Source organism: Eurosta solidaginis, chromosome 3 (assembly GCF_040869045.1).
Source record: "Eurosta solidaginis isolate ZX-2024a chromosome 3, ASM4086904v1, whole genome shotgun sequence".
Lineage (NCBI taxonomy): Eukaryota > Metazoa > Arthropoda > Insecta > Diptera > Tephritidae > Eurosta > Eurosta solidaginis.
The window spans coordinates 10,568,278-10,587,103 of NC_090321.1; positions in this window are offsets into that span (position 1 = coordinate 10,568,278).

An 18,826-nucleotide genomic window follows, 5' to 3' on the forward strand; every position below is an offset into this window, starting at 1 on the left:
ATGTGTATATAGTGTGGCATGTGTACGTGCCACAAAAGTGTAAGTTTACCAACATGCAACACCCTGCAATCATACATGCAACCATGGCTTGTTAAAGCAACAAAAGCAGAGAATAAAAAATATGAACTGAACTTTGCCACACCGCACAAAGGACTAACGAAATATCGTTTGTGCGTGCGTGTTGCAAATCTCTAATTTCTTGCCACAAAACACCGCGCCGCAAAGAATTTTTTCCAATAATGTTTTTTGTTGTTTTTTGTGGTAGCTGCGCCATTGATTTTTTGTTTGCTGTTGTCCTTAAAATTTTTTTTGCTCAGTATTTATATCCAGTGGTGGCACTCTGGTCCGTTGGAGAGAAGAAGACACTTCTTCCATGGTCAAAAGTTTGAAAGCAGTGTAGCGATTGGGGTTGGTTGGGAAAAGTGGGGCCCCTGGGGCAACATCTACACATGCACTTAACGCAATGCTGAATCTGTACTATGTGCAAAATGGCCACAGCACAAGCCGCAATACGCCTTCGTGACGCGTGATAAAAGCTTGTGAGTTGCGGGTACTACAGATTCTGATTGAGTGCACCAGCTTCCGTGCTTTTGTCACATTCGCCACACTTGAAGAGTTAGTATGGAATGGGAGTCTGGCTAACTTGTTCATGGACGAATCCAAGCTTTCCACAGTAATTTCTATCATTATCGGAGTGTTAACCGGGCACTGTACAATGGGATTCTATGCGGTGCGCCATAATATATTGGACAGTCCCAGATGTGTTAGCTGTATAGCGTGGAACGAGATGGAGTTATCCGTATTTTTTTCTTAGCTGTTCTACCTTTGAAGCCGAGGCGTAATTATCTCGATCGGGATGTATACGACTCTCCGGAGGAAATTTCAAAGATTGATGCGTGCCTTATTCATAGCATTATCGTTGTCACGCATAAATAAATGGAGGCCAGTTTCGTCATTAGAGTATGTGGTAACACAATGTGCCAACACAAAAGTGTCCAAGTGAGCATGTTGCTTAGGTGCAGTTTTTCCATAAAGCGAAATCAGCAGTTGCAATTGATGGAAGGTGTCTAGTAACCCTAATATACGCTGCATCCAAGATCCCATCATCGATTTTGAACTCTATCTTGTGGCAGTCGAAATGCGTCAAATCCTCAATGCTTGAAGGAATTTACATCCAGAATGGCAAGAAAAGTTTTCTGTCACTCCTCGAACAAAGTAATCAAGTAGTATAAGTTTGACAAACAACTGTTCCTCTGACACTTAGTTTCCTCGCCTCTAAAAGGAATTTGTATCCAAATCATGTGACGAAAGCTCCAGGAAATTTGCAGCTTGGACGGGGGTGAAATCACAGCCATTTTGAAATTGTTACATTGTATGCTAGACCATCCGTGTTCTTCTTCTAGTATTAGGGATAATTGAACTTTTATTGCAGCGATTCGATTCTTCCGCTTTACCAATCTTATGATTTCCGTCTAGATACTGGGGACTTGCACTGATATAAGCTTCCCTCTGTCTGTCATTATACTTCTTTCAGAAATAAATCTAGCCGAAGTCAAATCGTGCCTCAGACGAAATGGAGAGTACATCAGAGGGTCGGTCTGTAAGATTTTCGAATTCTAGTAAATTCCAGTGGGTTAAAATTTGATGAAGTCGGTTGATCGGCTAGTTGAAAGGAGTCCTTACTTCTCAGATGCTTACAATGGAAATATATGGCGAACTTTAGATACCACTAGTATCTGGGCTGTTGTTGTTGGTGTTTATTAGCAAAGGCTTTAGAGCGTGTTATCGATGCTGTTAGCACTTTCTTTTCATGCAAAATTGACTTTTGCCTTTTAGATCCAGCAAATTCGGAGGCTAAACCGATTATTAAAATCGGTTAGTTGCGAAATCTTTCCAGTTAAACCGATATAGTCCAGTTGCTGTAATTTTAAATACGAGGGGGTGGTAAGAGCCCCGGGAGTCTTAAATGGATTCGTGCATTTAGTTAGAGTACGGTTGGGTCTATTGCTTGTCGTAGTAATTTCGTGATAACTGACGCTTTTGGGCACGCCAAAAGAGCTACAGCCTTCCTTCACCTGCCAATCCCTATTAAGTGTAGGTCTCTCTCTTTCTCCGCTCCAAACATGACCTATCGAGCCTTTGGGCGTAAAGTCGATGCAACTTATCATTACACCTCCTTCGATACTCGCAAACAACTCCAAGAATGACCATTTTTGAAAGACTGTACTTGATTGGGTATAAAAACACCAGGTTTTCTGGTAACGTAGGACCAGCTGTAGAGGGAAACTCTTTTTGGTGCTGATGTCAGCTGTCAGGCTGGCTGAGTCAAAACACTAGACTATGTGCCAAACAAGAAGAGGATAATTTTTATATAGATGGGTATAGAATATACATATTTATAGCTCCTTATTTGCTTAGATTATTTCTTCCCAAATTTTTTTTCTTTTTATATACTTTTGTCTTGCTTTCATTTTATAATTTTGTTTTTATTTCTGTGCTACATGAGTGCCACTTTGTTACCTGAAGTTTAAATTACACATGTGCATCACACATAAACTAACGAAGGGCAACCGCTGCCGTCGTCTGCACCCTTGCTACTGACAGCAGCAGCACCATGTTTTTGCTTTTTGGTAAAAAAAGTGGAAATAAAAAATTTTTTTCATTCTTGTATTCACCTCACATCGATTGCACCTTTCAAATGCCAAATTCCCACTAGTTTAACCAATCCAAACTCTCATCGAACATACACATTTGAGTCAAAACACGTTTGCAAAAGTTTACTTAACTTTGTCTCTAATTTACTGAGCTGCCACTACTAACTAGCAGTGCTACTCTTTCCTCCACTCATATCTGACCCAACACTTTGCCTACCCATACTACTTGGCGCAACTTTGTATACACTCTGGGAAGTGTCATTGTTGGTTCGTGTCCTCAATAAAGTTTTACAATTCCCAAAATATAAATCTTATGCCGCTATCTTCTATTGCCCTCTTCATCACTTTGACTTCTTAATTTTTTCATTTCCTTTTTTGATGCATTCAAACACTTGACGCTCTCTCTCCAGGCCAGACTTCTAGTTGTCACTTAAAATCTCCTCATCTACTGAAGTGAAAAAAAAAAACATTCTTTAAAGTTTTTAGCAAAGCAGGTGTATACCCCCACGCTTATGCTGTCAACCTATTTTATTTAGGTGCCTGTGGTGATTGATTTAAAAGTTTTCATGGGCGGTGGAATTCTGTTTGAAAACAAAGCAATCATTATGTCATTGGGGGCAGATAATTGAGATAACTTTAAAACTTACTGATTTTAGGAGCTTTTAAGTATGAAATTTTTGGTTTTTTGACTGAATGGCCAGTATTTAAAATTTCTTGATTGGTTTAGTACAACGAGGAGCGTCGCTAGTTGTTTTAGGTGGGTTTTGTCAAAGGCTGTGTTGTCTTTCAGTCAATCCCGGATAGAGAAGAGGATCCACAAATCCCCGCATAATAAAAAACGGTATTTATGTGATCGGGACAAATGCACACACATACGGCCTGTGAGACGCAGCTTTCTATAGCAAGACGGGAGAGCGAGTCGACCTAGCTTAGCGGCACGTGACGAATGTAGTAATGGGAAGTGGCCTGTATCAGCCAGTGCCGAGTGGGAGGATCATCAATGCCGAAACTTTGATCCCTCTCACCACGGACAGTCCGTCTGCTGGCTGCCCCAAGGATACCCCCTCAAAGTGCTTATAACGTGTGCGACGGCGCGCCAACGCTTCCTGAGTAGGATGACACAGGGTGAGTGGGAGTGATGTCAAAAGGCACCACCTCACCACGCAAGACATCCACCAGTCAAGGCCAAGCCCACCCCCTTTCCACTTGGCCAGTAAGCGGAACTGTTATGCCCGCAGACATCATCCCTGACTGGTCATTAACAGTTGAAGCATAATAACATAATTTCGCTGGCTTTCACTGCTAGTGACAGTTGATGATCCACTGCTCGCTGCTGCCTGTAATTCAGTTAACCTGTGCTAGTCGTGGTGCTTTTGTTGTAGTATGGAATCAAGAGCATGTGAATACAATGGTGGTATTGTTATTGTAGCGTCACGATTGATGTTGCTATGATGCAGGAAAGTTGTTAGGTAATAAATGGTACACGAAGCTGCTCTGTACTCAAAACGGACATTCACAATGTACATTAAAATGTCACTGAGCATTAATGTGGGAAATTATGCACACCTTCTCAACCTAACTTAACCTAAGAACCTATCGAACTGTCTTTTGAATCGTGCCTGAAAAATTGCCTTGCATACAAACCTTCTTCACAATTAAATTTTTTACAGCACGGGTCAAAACTTCATTTCGTAAAGCTTTTAGGTAATAGAACTTTGTGTAAGTTTTCTGCTCCCTCTGATTTGTTGTGAACCTGACTGTTTGAGTAGTAGGTATGTATATTAATCTCCGGTTCGTGGGCTCATACCCCACATTGGGCGCCATTTTTCATGTGACTGCGAGTGAGTATAATGGAAAGTACCAAACTCATGTCGAGCTATTCGGGAATGCAAGTAAACCTGTTTCATCCCACTTCTTACTACGCAAACAGCCTGCTACACAACAAATTTTCTCTCAAGCTTCATTTTCTCTTTTGAATAAACTAACGCTCCGAACTGGATAAAAAGGTGGGAGGCGGGATTTTTGCACTGCAACTAGGGTGGAATATATCCTTTAGCCTACCCTATCATTGAAGCGTCTTTCAGGCGGAGTTTGCTGTATAAATGAGGCCGTTGATCACCTGAGACATGCTGCCCACGGCTATAATCAAATTTGTATGTACTCTGACAGCCAGGCTGCACTAAAAGTGCTTGTATCGGTCACATGTAAGTCCAGGACAGTAGAGAAGTGCCGCAAATCTCTTAACGAGATCTCGGAGCAAATTTTCCTCAGCCTGAATACTCCGATATAGCGGGAAATGAGATGGCTGCCGAACTTGCAAGAAGGGGTACATCCGTTGCGCTTTCTTCGTCCTGGAAGGGATTGAGCTTGCCACTTCCAACCTGTGGGCTCACTTTGAAAGGTATTTTCCTTAGGGAAGTGGATGTGAGATGGAGCAATCTCGTATCTTGCTACCACACTAAGCTCGTGTGACCTGAATGAGACGTGAGACGCACAAGAAGTCTCCGTCTTCTTGGAAGGGGGGACAAATCTCAGGTGGTTGGACTTATAACCGGCCACATAGCAATCGGGAAGCATGCACAACGGCTGGGTGCTCTCTATAATGATTACTGCAGGAGCTGCAAAGACGAAGAGGAGACAAAAAGAGTTAAGCATTTTCTGTGCGATTGTCCTGCGCTTTGGCACGAAAGGAAGAAATCTCTGGGATTTACGTTCTTCGACGATCTTTGTGATCCGGCTAAGTTGGAACCCAAGAAATTCCTGACATTTGCTGAGTCGACATGTTGGTTTTTTGGGCCTAAGTGCACTGGTGCTCGCACCATTGGCCACTTTAACTTAACTTACCCTAACACTCCATTGTTTAACGTAATACAATAAAAAAGTGATAATCTTTAAGATATTTTTTTAAAATTCTATCTAAAAAGATGTATCCTTCCTATCCCACTGAATAGTGAAGTCTATGTCAAAAGACTAGTGATATTCAGGGTATTTGAACCATATTTCGTTTTTTTAAATTGAAAGCACAGGTGTAAGCTTTCTCAAAAATCAGCTGTCGGCAATTGGATATGCACATTTTAAAATTACAAACCTTTTTGCCACAAGCACATAAGAATAAATGTGGGGAAAATTTTGCATATTGTGGCAACATCAAGTATTGCAGCAACAATAAAAACAGAGGCAGTATTTGCTACAAAAAGCTCAAAATATGTAATAGCTCCAATATCACATAGATATCTCAGTTAAAAACAATCCACTTGCACTCAACAAACCTTTCGGTTGGGATGCCTTTTTTTGAATTTGTGGCATAAATGTGAAGAAGTGCACAAAGGACTCACGCACAACATAGCACACCTGCCTGCAGCGTAGTTGCGAAAAGCTGCTGTTGGAAAAATAGAATTACAAGCAATAATAAGAGCATTTGCACACATACACACATCTCGTTCACATTTGGGCAGCATAGTTTCAGGCGTTCGACTGTGTACGATTAACCACCTATGGAAGAAGGATATATGTGTGAATAATTCCCTTGGGCTCAAATAGTTGCAACTTCTGACAGCTCAGCCGACAATTCAAGCAAATGTGCATACTTATGTGGATATGTATGCATGTAAATACAGTTAGTACAGTTAGTCGTATTGTAAAGGCATTCGTCGTAATGGCAGCAAAGAGCTGCAGCGGATTCTGGAAATAGTTTGGTGTAAAAATCAAGCGCCAAAAATAGCTTTGAGAATATCATGTTCGCCTTAAGGTATGCATAGTTTCCAGCAACCAATTGTAGCATGGGATCGCTACGTAGCAGCAATATTAATAAATTTTCCATACTCGTAGGAGCACTTTATACTTTTTAGCGATGTTTTTGTCCCGAATCCGGTACTAAGCCCATATACACGAATCGGAAGAAACGAACGGCAACAGCGGGTTAGGGGGCTTAGAATATATCCGCGGTAGGTATGCCTGTCGTAAGAGGCGACTAAAATACCAAATTGATTCAAGGGGTTGTGTAGCGCAACCCTTTCAGGTTGCCAGGTAGCTTCTCCAAACCCAATTGTCAACATCATCTACCCGTGGCGAATCATGTTTCATAAACAGCCGAGGCTCTGGCGACCACAAGCTCCTTATAGAATCAGGGGATGGGGAGGGCGGGATGGCCTAGAAGGTTTAATATGGTCATATAAATCGTTCCCGAGATGGTCGGGCTAGTAACTTGTTAGTGCTTTGTTACCGGAACTTACCGCATCTATATCCGGCAAAGGACCATCAACATCGATAACACTCCCCAAAGCCTTCGGGGAGTGTCTTTATCGTTAATACAACAACAACATGCTAGTATGAAATTATATATTTATATCTACTTTTTTGTTGTAATATTATACATTCATACATATATGTATTTCCATGTGTGTGCGTCCATCCTTGTATATAAATCCTTGTCTCGACTCCCAATGCAATATGCAAAGTTTTGTGGCTTTCACTCTGGCAGCTTGCTGCAGTACAAAAATGCTGTAAAATTGCTCAAATAACAAACGTATGAGCATTTCAACTGGGAGCAAGAGCAAAAGGAGCATCATATTAAAGGGGAGTATGAACATATGAAGTTTTGAGGTTAAAGAAATTTTGTTTTATTGTGGCAGGTGGCTTTAAGTAATTGGTTGGAATATTTTACAAAAGTGAGAAATTAAATTTTGATTGTTCATAATTTTGGAATAAAAGATAAGAATGTTACATACATTTTTGTTGTTGTTTTAAAGATATTGTAAATAATTTTTGGAGAAAATTAAAGTGGCGAAGCATGAAGGCAATAGGGTATGTAGAATATCCTGCTTACGTAGCGGGCGCATATGGACGTTGCCAGAGCCTTGACTTCAAAATCGTTACTTTTACGATGAGGTGAAAAACACAGAATACCCCTACCGTTGTGATCGACATCAAACTCATTTCCAGCCTTCTAGGAGGTTCCAATATGAAATCGGATCATACCCTTATGATGGCCAAGGTACTGTTGTTGTTATTGTAACGATAAGGACACTCTTCGGAGGCCTTGGGGATTGTTTTCGATGTTGATGGCCCTTTGCCGGATGCAGATCCGGTACGTTCCAGTGAAAGATTTGGTATGACCACATGAAACCTTCTAGGCCAACCCGCCCTCCCACCCCCGACATCCATCAGTAGTTCAGAGCCGCCAAAGCATCGGCTGTTAATGAAATAGAATTCACCATGGATACGTGAGGTTGACAATTGGGTTGGGAAGCTATATATTGCGCTGGCAACGCCTTGAGGCGGTTGCGCTACACAACCCCTTGAATCAATTTGGTATTTTAGTTGCCTCTTACCACAGGCATACCGACCGCGGGTATATTCTAGGCCCCCCAACCCGCTGGGGCATGGCCAAGGGTGAGTACCTTGAGAATATACCCACAACATAAGTTCTCCCAAGCCGCGTACCGACACTATGAACGTTAAAGAGCTGCCGGTAGCTCGGAAGACCGACTGTTATGATGAAAAATGTCGCTTCTGTTCTGAAAAGAAAGACGCTGTCAACAGATTACGGTCTGTACTAGTCTGACTATGAAAGAAAAACAATGAGGCTTAAATGACATTAGTGTGAGGAGCTTAATGCGCTGGCATATATTAATATTTCCTGTAAATTCGTTTGAAAAATTTAAAGTTTCAAGATCGAACTAACATATAGAACGTATTTATTTCGCCCCTTCGCCGAAGAGAGCGGAATATGAAAGGGCCTCTATTGTAACGCTGCAGTTACCCACGAAAGTACGTACAAAAAACGTGTCAGCTGACACGACCTATCTTATGAGTGTGCAATGTAAACGAAAACTCACCGACGTTCAACGCACGTACGTACGTAGCCCGGAACTTAGAAATCAAAACAATTTTGATTTTTTCCTTAAGAACGTGCCAGCTGATCGCTCTCCACTAGACTAGACGAGTTGCCTAGTAAACTTTTTTGCGCTAATTTTTGACCGTTTGCAAAAACACTTAAATACAGTTTGAAAAATCGTGAAAATAATTCGAAATAATTATGTAAAAGTGCAGATTATAAATATGTAATCTATTTATACCTTTTTAATATTAATTCCAGCCTTTTACAACATCAAAAATTAAAATAGAGACAAAATGTCTCAACTGTGTTGTTAGTGTAGAAATGAGAAAAACTGAATTAAGCATGAAAACAAATACCAGCAGGATGGCCTAGTGGTTAAAGGCTACTGCAGTTTCACCAAGTGATTCACGGTTCGAATCCCGGTGAAACCTTTGATAACATTACAAAATTGCCTGATGATGATTACGTTGGCGTTTTTCGAAATGGGTCCATCGCAATATGCCAGTAAATGTTTCTTTCTTTTCAGTTTCTCTTAGAAAAACATAATAATTGAAATTCAATTATTATAAGCTGGTGTTAAGCTCATGAATTCTTAAAATAGAAAAAGTTGATACTTCCATAAGCATGCATTGAAACAGGTCAATGGCAACATTTTTTTCGTTGCCGTACGTACGGACGTTTGTCGTACGAAACACGTTTGACCGAACCCTCAAGCCTGTAGGGATCAATGTGTGCGTCTGTGTACATGTACATAACATATTTGTGTGTGTATTGTTTACAGCAAAGCACTGTTGCAATTGACCAGTTTGCATGCATGCTTATGCAAACATCAACTTTTAGAATTGCAGTTTTTCATGGTGCAAATGGCAGAAACAAATACTGAATAAGAATTTCTAGTTCATTTATTTGTAACCTCCAGCGATCAGCTGACACGTTCTTACGGTAAAAATTAAAATTGGTTTGATTTCTACGTTCCGGGCTACGTACGTACGGGCGTTGCACGTCGGTGAGTTTTCGTTTACATTGCACACTCATAAGATAGGTCGTGTCAGCTGACACGTTTTTGTACGTACGTTCGTGGATAACTGAGGTATAAGCCGTGACAATGGAGACAGGCAGTATTGCCGCTAAAAAAAAAAATAAATTAAATAAAAAATAGTCTAGTTTCTCTAGACCATAATTCATATTTTCACAAGATGAGAATGGCTTTCCCTAGAAAGTTGCTGGGAGAGAATAACGGTAGAAAAAAGTGATCTCTATTTCAAGAAAATGCTTATTGATATTTGCAAGATCAAAAGAAGCAGAGAGCATTCACAAAAGTAATCAATGTTCATTTATGCAGGCGGAACTAAATAACCTTTTTCAAGCTTTAACAAGTATGCTTGTTCTTTCGCTCGAACGCTTTTACGTTATGGTGCTATTTTTGGTAAAAAAATTTCCGATATTCTCAATTTTTGTTATTTTTTCATATGGCTCGCTCCGAAGTTGGAGAATCCACCTCGAGCACGAAAGTTGCGATTCATGTAGTCGGGTAGCGCAACTCTTTCAAAGGTGGCTAGCGCAATTTATATTTTCTCCAGCCTAATTGTTCAACTCATATATGCGTGACAAATTTATTTAGAATACGAGGCTCTGCCGATCCCGAGATTCGCACAGAAGAAGGGCTGGATGATCTGGAAGGCTCAACGTGGTCATATCAAAACCTTCACGCGATTATCGGCTGAGTACTTTAATGATGCTATTTTCTTGAACATACTGTATCTATAACAACCAAAAAATCATACGCACCGATAAAGCTGCTAAAAACCTTCCGGAACTCTCCTTATCGCTAAAGAAGTAGCAGCACGAAGGATCGAAGCTTTTTGTTAAAGCTTTATGACCGTCAGCTTAGTTCATGTCATTATAATACATGATCAAAAGTTTACGGTCAATATGATCCTAAACACTTTTGAAATTAATTACTTATCAAATGAGAGCTCAAAACGCGTACAGCAACAACTTTGCTGTAAAAAAAAGCTTAACACCACTCTTCACAACTGCGACAATCTCACACTCGATTACCACAGTAAAACGTTAATTAGAATGCTAATCACTACACACAGCAACTCTCTTCAAAGATCATTGCTACATTAATCTAAAAAAAAAACGCTAACAACAACAATATTACCAATATTTATCAACACCAATTTTACCACAAAATTTTTGTCATTTAAGCATCGGAAACATGTCGCAAACCCATCAATTCACATCGATTGCCATCTGCGGCAAAGACGCGCAATTACGGTTTGTTGAAATCGATGTTTGATTTGTTGTTGTTGCTGTTAATGACATTACATTGACTTCTAAGACAGCTATCATTATTGATAATATGACTTTTGTTTTTCCATTTCTGCTCCTTTTTATATTCATTGCGTTCAGCCCCTTTTTATGGTCACTTTGTTTGCGTGCAAAGTATTTTTGTTAATGATGACTAGCAGCTTTGTTGCCACAAAATGTTGCAAGTTCTTATATTTATTTAGAGTAACACATTTAAAGCTTTCAAAAAAAGGTGACAACACTTGAACTAGATTTTCAGCTCAATTTTGTATTTTTTCCTTTTTCTTTTTATGTGCTTATTTTTCCTTTCCACATTTGGTTTTATTTCGTACATCCTTTTTGTACATTTCGATGACCATCATTAAAAGCATCAATGGTTGACCTCGAATACATATGCGCGCCTGCGTGTGTATGTATGTGTGTTATTTACGTGTATGCTACATGAATTGTTAATAAATTAAGTGTGCTCATTTGGGACTCATTTTGAAATGACAACAACATTTACAACAACAACATGAACAAACTAAATACCTGCCTCTTTACATGCAACATACGATTTTATGTACTACACATTCAATATCTCTTGAGACTTAACGCTCAAACGTGCTTGGTAACACCCTCCAACCCCCCATTTTACAAAGGCCATTACGCATACTTTTACAAACTTGCTGAACTTGTAGCTTTTATACACAATAAGCGTTGCCGGTAGTAATGAAAATATTGTAATTTTTTTAGAAAAAAATCCTCAATTGAATATTTAGATACAAAACAATTGTTTAGTACTCGAAGATCCTAATTTCCTTATTTTAAATTATGTAAAAAATTTTACCTTGATCTCACTTTTGGCTCTTTATCCGGAATGGCTTTGATTACGGAGTACAGCTTCTAACCGGATAATTAAATTATTAGGTTATTTTTTTTTTGTAAATTTTCCACCAGTTTGGATTTTGATTTTCAAATGCAATCTATGGATCCTAAGAAACCTTTTTTCGACGATTTGTTACAATAAACAGCAAGAAAAAGTTTTGCAGTTATAAGATAAGTGCCTAACTGTGGCAACACTGCCACAATCTATACTTGTATTCCCATCTTCGTGTCATAGCTGTCAGTTCACCTTTACCGAGACCCCTCATTTCCATTCAACCTACTGAATGCCACTTACTTTCGTTACTTTATCGTCGCCACGCGCTCATTTGGAGAATAAAAATGCTTTTATTTCTACGAATAATTTGCATCATTAGTGACATTCCTTCTTCATGGCATATCGGGCGCAAACAAGTGAGCATATCTTTATATGCGGCATGTTGTATGTTACTGTCAGTTCAATATATAAATAATCATAAAATTGCAAATTTAATGGCCCGCATCGAATGCTTTATGTATTTTTGTATGTTGCTGGGTCCCTGCAGTTTTTATGCTAAACATCAAATTAGCTCATTCACGAAATATGACCTTAAAATAACGCTTGTAAAATAATTTTACATATCTCCTTTCTAAGCGAGCGCTTAATCCAGACCTTACATGGTAAACGGTCCTGCTGAGTGAAGCGGTAAGGCCTTGCCTCAGAAGCATATTTGCAAACTTTAACAACAAATAACTTTTAAACTATAGGTTTGCACACTTTAAGTAATACATATTTGTGATCAGCCCCCTCTTTCACCTTAAAATAACCTTTTTTTTATATGAACGGGCTGCTATTCTAAAATTGTCTCAAAAACTTTTTATATATGACCATTTTTGTATCTAGTACGATACAGAAAAGAAAATATTTATACAAAGCAACTGGACAAGGAAGAACGCAGTAAAACTTTATTTTAATAATTGTGTTATATGTACTTATTAGACCGGGTCGATTTGTGGGGAGGCAAAAAAATCGCCCATTGCTCTGTGAAAATCATATTCTAGGGATCAAAATTAGAAACTTTGCCGAAGGAACCATACCTCTAAAACGAATTCTGATGTCCCCCCCTTTGGGTCGTAGGGGCAAATTTTGAAAAATCCCACTTTGAAATGCCTATGTTTTTTCTTTTTGGAGTTTATTTTTCTCTTTAGAAATTTATTTAGTCAGAACATATGTAAATGAAAAAATGAATTTAACTTAGTAATAGAAAAGAAATTAAAAAAAATTATTAGAAATTAGCGTTTTTACAACCCCCTTTTAAAACCAAGGCATCACTGTGATGCATTTGCATGTCGTAAACATAGTTGTGTGGGTTTTTTATTCAACCGTTTTAAAAAATGAAGGTATCACTGTGACACAATTGCAGATCGTAAAATTGCTTGTGTTGTTTTTTTTAAGCCACCACAAGACACAGCACGTAGAATAGAAATTGCCCCTACCCAAAAGTTCGACCCAAAGGAGAGGACATCAGGATTCGTTTTAGAGGTATGATTCCTTCGGCAAAATGTCTTATTTTGATCCCTAGAATACGATTTTCACAGAACAATTTTAAATCGCCCTGCCCTTGTACTTATGTTTTTATATGTACTTATTATTAATTATCCGATGCAATGCAATGCCTTATATACTAAGTTTTTTGTCATTAGGCACTGAAGAAGACCAGAATAAAAGGCGAAAAAATAAAAAAGGTTTTTTGGTTTTGACCTATTTTATTTTATATGAATTTATTTTATTCTATTTGACTTTATTTGATTAAAATTTATTTTTCTACATATTATTTATTTATTTATATATTTTTTATTTTATTTAAATTTATTTTATTTTATTTTGTTTTATTTTATTTTATTTTCCTTTATTTTATTTTATTTTCTTTTATTTTATTTTATTTTATTTTATTTTATTTTATTTTATTTTATTTTATTTTATTTTATTTTATTTTATTTCATTTTATTTTATTTTCTTTTATTGTATTTTATTTCATTTTATTTTATTTTATTTTATTTTATTGTATCTTATTATATTTTATTTTATTTTGTTTTATATCAATTTATTTTATTTTATTTTGCTTTATTTTATTTTATTTTAATATATTTTATTTTATTTTACTTTATTTTATTTCACTTTACTTTTTTATTTTACTTTAAACTATTTAGGTCTTTTTACTTTATTTATTTTATTTTATATTATTTTATTTGACATTTTTGTTTTACCTTATTTTATTTCATTTTATTATATTTTTTTTTATATTTTATTTTGTGTCATTTTATTTAATTAAATTTTTTATTTTTATTATATTTTTTACTTAATTTTGTTAAAATTTATGTTTTGTTATATTTAAATTATTTAAATTATTAAATTATTATATTTAAATTTTTGTTATGTTAAATCTAATTTTGTGTTATTTTATTTAATTTTTTCCCCGGGAGACAGTTAAGCTTCGTCGCCACTAAAACCTTGAAGGTAATAATATATTCAGGGTGGTAAACACTAAGTGACAAAAATTTACAAACTGCTCTACCCGAAGGTTTAGGGGAATATTCTGGATTTGGACAGCCCTTGGCAGGATATAAGTCCGGGGCGCTCCTATTCTAGAGACCTGTGGTATTATCCCGACAGCCGCTGGAACGATTTCTTTTAAAACTTCGCACCTTCTTTTCTGTATATTTTAGTCGCCTCTTACGACGGGCATTACTTATCATGGGAAAATATCAAGCGGCTTAACTTGCCGGGGCATTGGCTTGCCATCTCTCAGATGAAAAGGTTGGTCACATCACTTTATTGTAGCAAATAGATGTATACTTTGAAATGAATCTTCGAACTACTCATAAATAATTATTACCTGGTAAAGTTCACATGAGCTCAATTAGACAGCAAGTGAGGCTCAGGAAGTGGGCATGTACAAAATCAAAGGAAAGTGAAAAGTTCGGATAAGAAAAGGCAACAGCAGAATAAAGAAAAGGAGAATCATCATGTCAGGACAAAGCAGAAAATAAAGTAGCTACGGTAAGTCTTATTCTTACGGTTACGGCGAGAGTAACAGGTATTTTAACGGTAAGGTTTACGGTTATGGTAGAAAATTTCGATTATAGTTGCGGTCGCCTCTGCAACTTTCGTTTTAATAACGGCAATGGCTACGGCTACGGTTGCAGCTGAAGTTATGGTTACTGCTGTCATTACGGTTATGGTTATGGCTATGGCATTCACTACCCAAATAAATATTTATTTAGTCACTAGCAGACCCGACAGACGTTCTGCCCTAAATTTGGCCTATATGCATACATTTTAATAAGCTTTTTCCATCTAACTCTACCCTCCCCCCTCTACACTTTTTCCTAATCCTTTTATTCACTCCTCCCTCCGTATTTTTCGCTTCATCTATCTCCATCTTCGTCTCTTTCTATCTCTTTCTCAATCTCCTCCTTCTCTCTGTTCTCTTCTATCAAGTTCTTCTCATTCTACTTCATCCCTTATTGCCTGTCCCAGAGGGTGTTATGTATTTTGTTCTAGTCCCAGTCCCAGTCCCACTCCGAATCTCAGTCCCAGTTTCCGGTCTACTTCCCGCAAAAAGGGTCGTAAGTACTAATATAGGCAAATTTATATACCAAATTGCAGGGAAATCGCATAGGACGTATGTAAATAGGTATATGGGTATTATTAATTCATGTCCTTATTTCGGCTTCGAATGCATATTTATCAGTGTTGCCAGGTTGATGGGACTAAATCGAGTATCACAATGAAAATTACTTTATAGCTCTCAGCAACGGCTTTTATTTGATATCCATATTACTCACACATTCTGGGGGTACCCGGGTCCATTTTTCGGTCTATATCTCTAGGCCCTGTACGTCGATCGCAACCAAAGCTATGTAATAACCACCGCGTGAGGTATACGCCACTTGTGTGAAAGCTTGAACAAAATCGTCTGACGCATCAATATTAAAACGAAATGTAGATATTCGTTGCTTTTGAAATTCGGCTTAAATATTGCACATGGAACAACTAAAGACTCTCCTGAATTAAAAAAAATGTTTTAGAACCTCTAAGCCGCGGGCCCCCTCAGAAAGCTCGGGCCCGGGGGTAATCCCCCATTCCCCTCCGAGGGGGGGGCCTGGTGATGTGCTATATTTGATATCATTCGCTATACTATTTTTTATAGATAAGCACGTTGTTTAATTAAACACCAACCAATTACATGGAAGTACCACCTGAAAATATGAGTGCCGGTGCGTATACGTAACATTTTATTAATACGTATAAACATTTAAAAAAAATTGCAATAAAATAATATTGCGACTATAAACTGAGATATAACCTATCCTATATTTCAAGTTAGATTAAACTACACACGGGGTGCAAAACAAATTCAAAATCGGTTCAGTAGTTTAGGAGTCCATCGCGGACAAACATTGTGACACGTGATTTTTATATATAAAGATTAAACCTCAAAGGTATTTTCATGAACTTTTTAGTACTATATTATAACGCTTCACTAATACGTTTTCATGTATTAAATGTTACGTATACGCATAGGTACATGTCTTTTCAGGTAGTACCAACATGTTTGCGTGTTTTTAGTTGGGTTTAATTAAACAACATGATTTATTAATAAAAATAATCATGTGCATGAATCAATTCTAACTGTAACTGATTGATAACAAATTATTTCCATTTACAACAAAAAAAGCAAGTATCGAATACTCGTGGTCTTATCTTGCAAATGACAACAACAAACAGTGGCTGCTGATTGCAAAACTTATCTCATTGTTTATCAATATTTGTTTGAATTCGTTTCTTTTTGATGCATGGAAAATATTATCTTTACATTTCCGATTTCCGACATGAAAATTGCTTACCAATATTCAACTGATTAAGCCAACGACGGTGAACAATGAATGAATAAAATCTTAAAAAATGAAAAAAAAATTTAAATGTGCAACATTGAAGGCAGCGATAGCTGAGTGGATAAGAAAATATATAAAGCCACATACAATAACTAGTTGCAGAAGAAAAATCAAACAGCAGGATCATTTGCAAAATAAATGTAAATATTTTACTAAGAAAGCAGCAGCAAGTAAAGAAAAGCGCTCAGTAAAATTTTCAAAAAGAAAGAAAAACGAAAATCATGAAATAACTATTTACACAATACGGCGAAAAGTAAGGAAGCGTTTTTCTGCTTTTATGAAAATTAATAAACAAAAGTGCACAAATAATAATAAGAAGGTAAACAATAAGAAAAAACAATAAAAGCAACAAGAAATTGCAACAATTGCATACATAAAATTTTAATAAGCGCTAGAAACAATTGGAAATCTCAAGAAACTTAGCGGCAAGCAGCAGAATAACAATCAAGGAAGTTGACTGTAGGAAGTAGTGAGCAGCACGGTTGTAGCAGAGTATGGGTCGATTGGGTTGCTGAATTTCTTAAGCGGACTATTGAAAATTTCAAGACATTTTCAAATCAATGTAGAGATATCTTAAGATTGTTTCTATCAAAATTAGAACGAGTGTAAGGTAACGCTGTTTTAGCTGTTGGCTCGGAAACACTCTAGTTTAGGTCAGGTTGACTGGGCATACATAAAGTTTGGCACACTTCCAGCCGGAGACTATAATGAGAGTACAAACTGAGTGCTGGATGTGAACATTCGTCCAACCGTAGATCTCCTTCCTAATCCATATAAAAACTTAGTTCGAAATATAAGTTGGCGTTAAATATTACCTTCCCTTATGATGTGTTCTCCACGCAGCGCTGAACATCGAAAAGAAAGTACGGAATCAATTTCTCTTTCTATTTATGCTAAGAGCTTAAGCAGAAGGAGGTCTTTGTAGAACTACTTTATAAGTTTTGCTTCTGCAGACTTTATTTTTCGAGCAGGATGCTCATTGTTTTTCTATCTAAACGTTGACATAAGGGATTCGGAACTTCACAATCGTCAGCAGAGTCATTGCTTTAAAATAAGCCTCCGTCTATTTCCCCAAGGCTGATCGTACGGATTTCTTTGCCTCGCTAATAATCCAATCAGAATCTTACCTGGTAGCAGAGAGCATAGATAAGAAAAGAGACAGCATTTCAATTTTTATTTGGGCTGGTATTAGGAAATTGCATTCTACACATTTTTAAGAAGTTTATATTAATATACTAGAATACCCGGCAGACGTTGTCCTGCCCTAAATTTGGCTTATCTGCATACATTTTAATAAGCTTTTTCCGTTTGACTCTGCCGTCCCCCCTCTTCACTTCCTAATCCTTTTATTCACTCCTCCCTCCGTCTTTTTTTTTTTTTGCTTCATCTATCTCCATCTTCGCCTCATTCTATCTCTTTCTCAATCTCCTTCTCCTTATCTCTTTTCTCTTCTCTCATTTTCTTCTCATTCTTACTCTCTACACAACTAAAGACGCTCCTGAATTAAAAAAAAATGACATAGGACCTCTAAATCGCGGGCCCCCTCAGCCTGGTGATGTGCTATACTTGATATCATTCGCTATAATATTTTTTATTGATAAGCAGGTTGTTTGATTAAAGACCAAGCAATTACACAGAAGTATATCTGCACCGCCTGAAAATATGAGTGCCACTGCATATACGTAACATTTTATTATTACGTATAAACAAATAAAAAAATTTGCAATAAAAAAATGTTGCGACTATAAGCTGAAATATAACCTATCCTATCTCTCAAGATAGATCAAACTACACACGGGGTGCAAAACAAATTCAAAATCGGTTCAGTAGTTTAGGAGTCCATCGCGGCCAAAAATGTTGTGACACGTGTTTTTTATATATTAAGATATTGTAATCGTTGGAAAGAGGATGAATTGTTTAATTAATACAATCCCTTAAAACAATCAAAAATACCTCATGAAAATGTGTAGAAGCATTTTAAAATTATTCCTCAAATGGAACATTACAAATAAAATTCACAAAAAGTATGAAATGACGTCTCTTATTATATCAATTCTCTTTGCTGGTAGTCTCATCGACGATCTTGTTTCCACCAATATTTATACACCCGAGTACTCAGCAGTGCGGATATTCGTATGATGTATATTGTGAAATTTGGTTTCGAGACAAACCGTTCAGCCACCATCAGTGTCAATTTTCGTTCTCAGAAACGGAA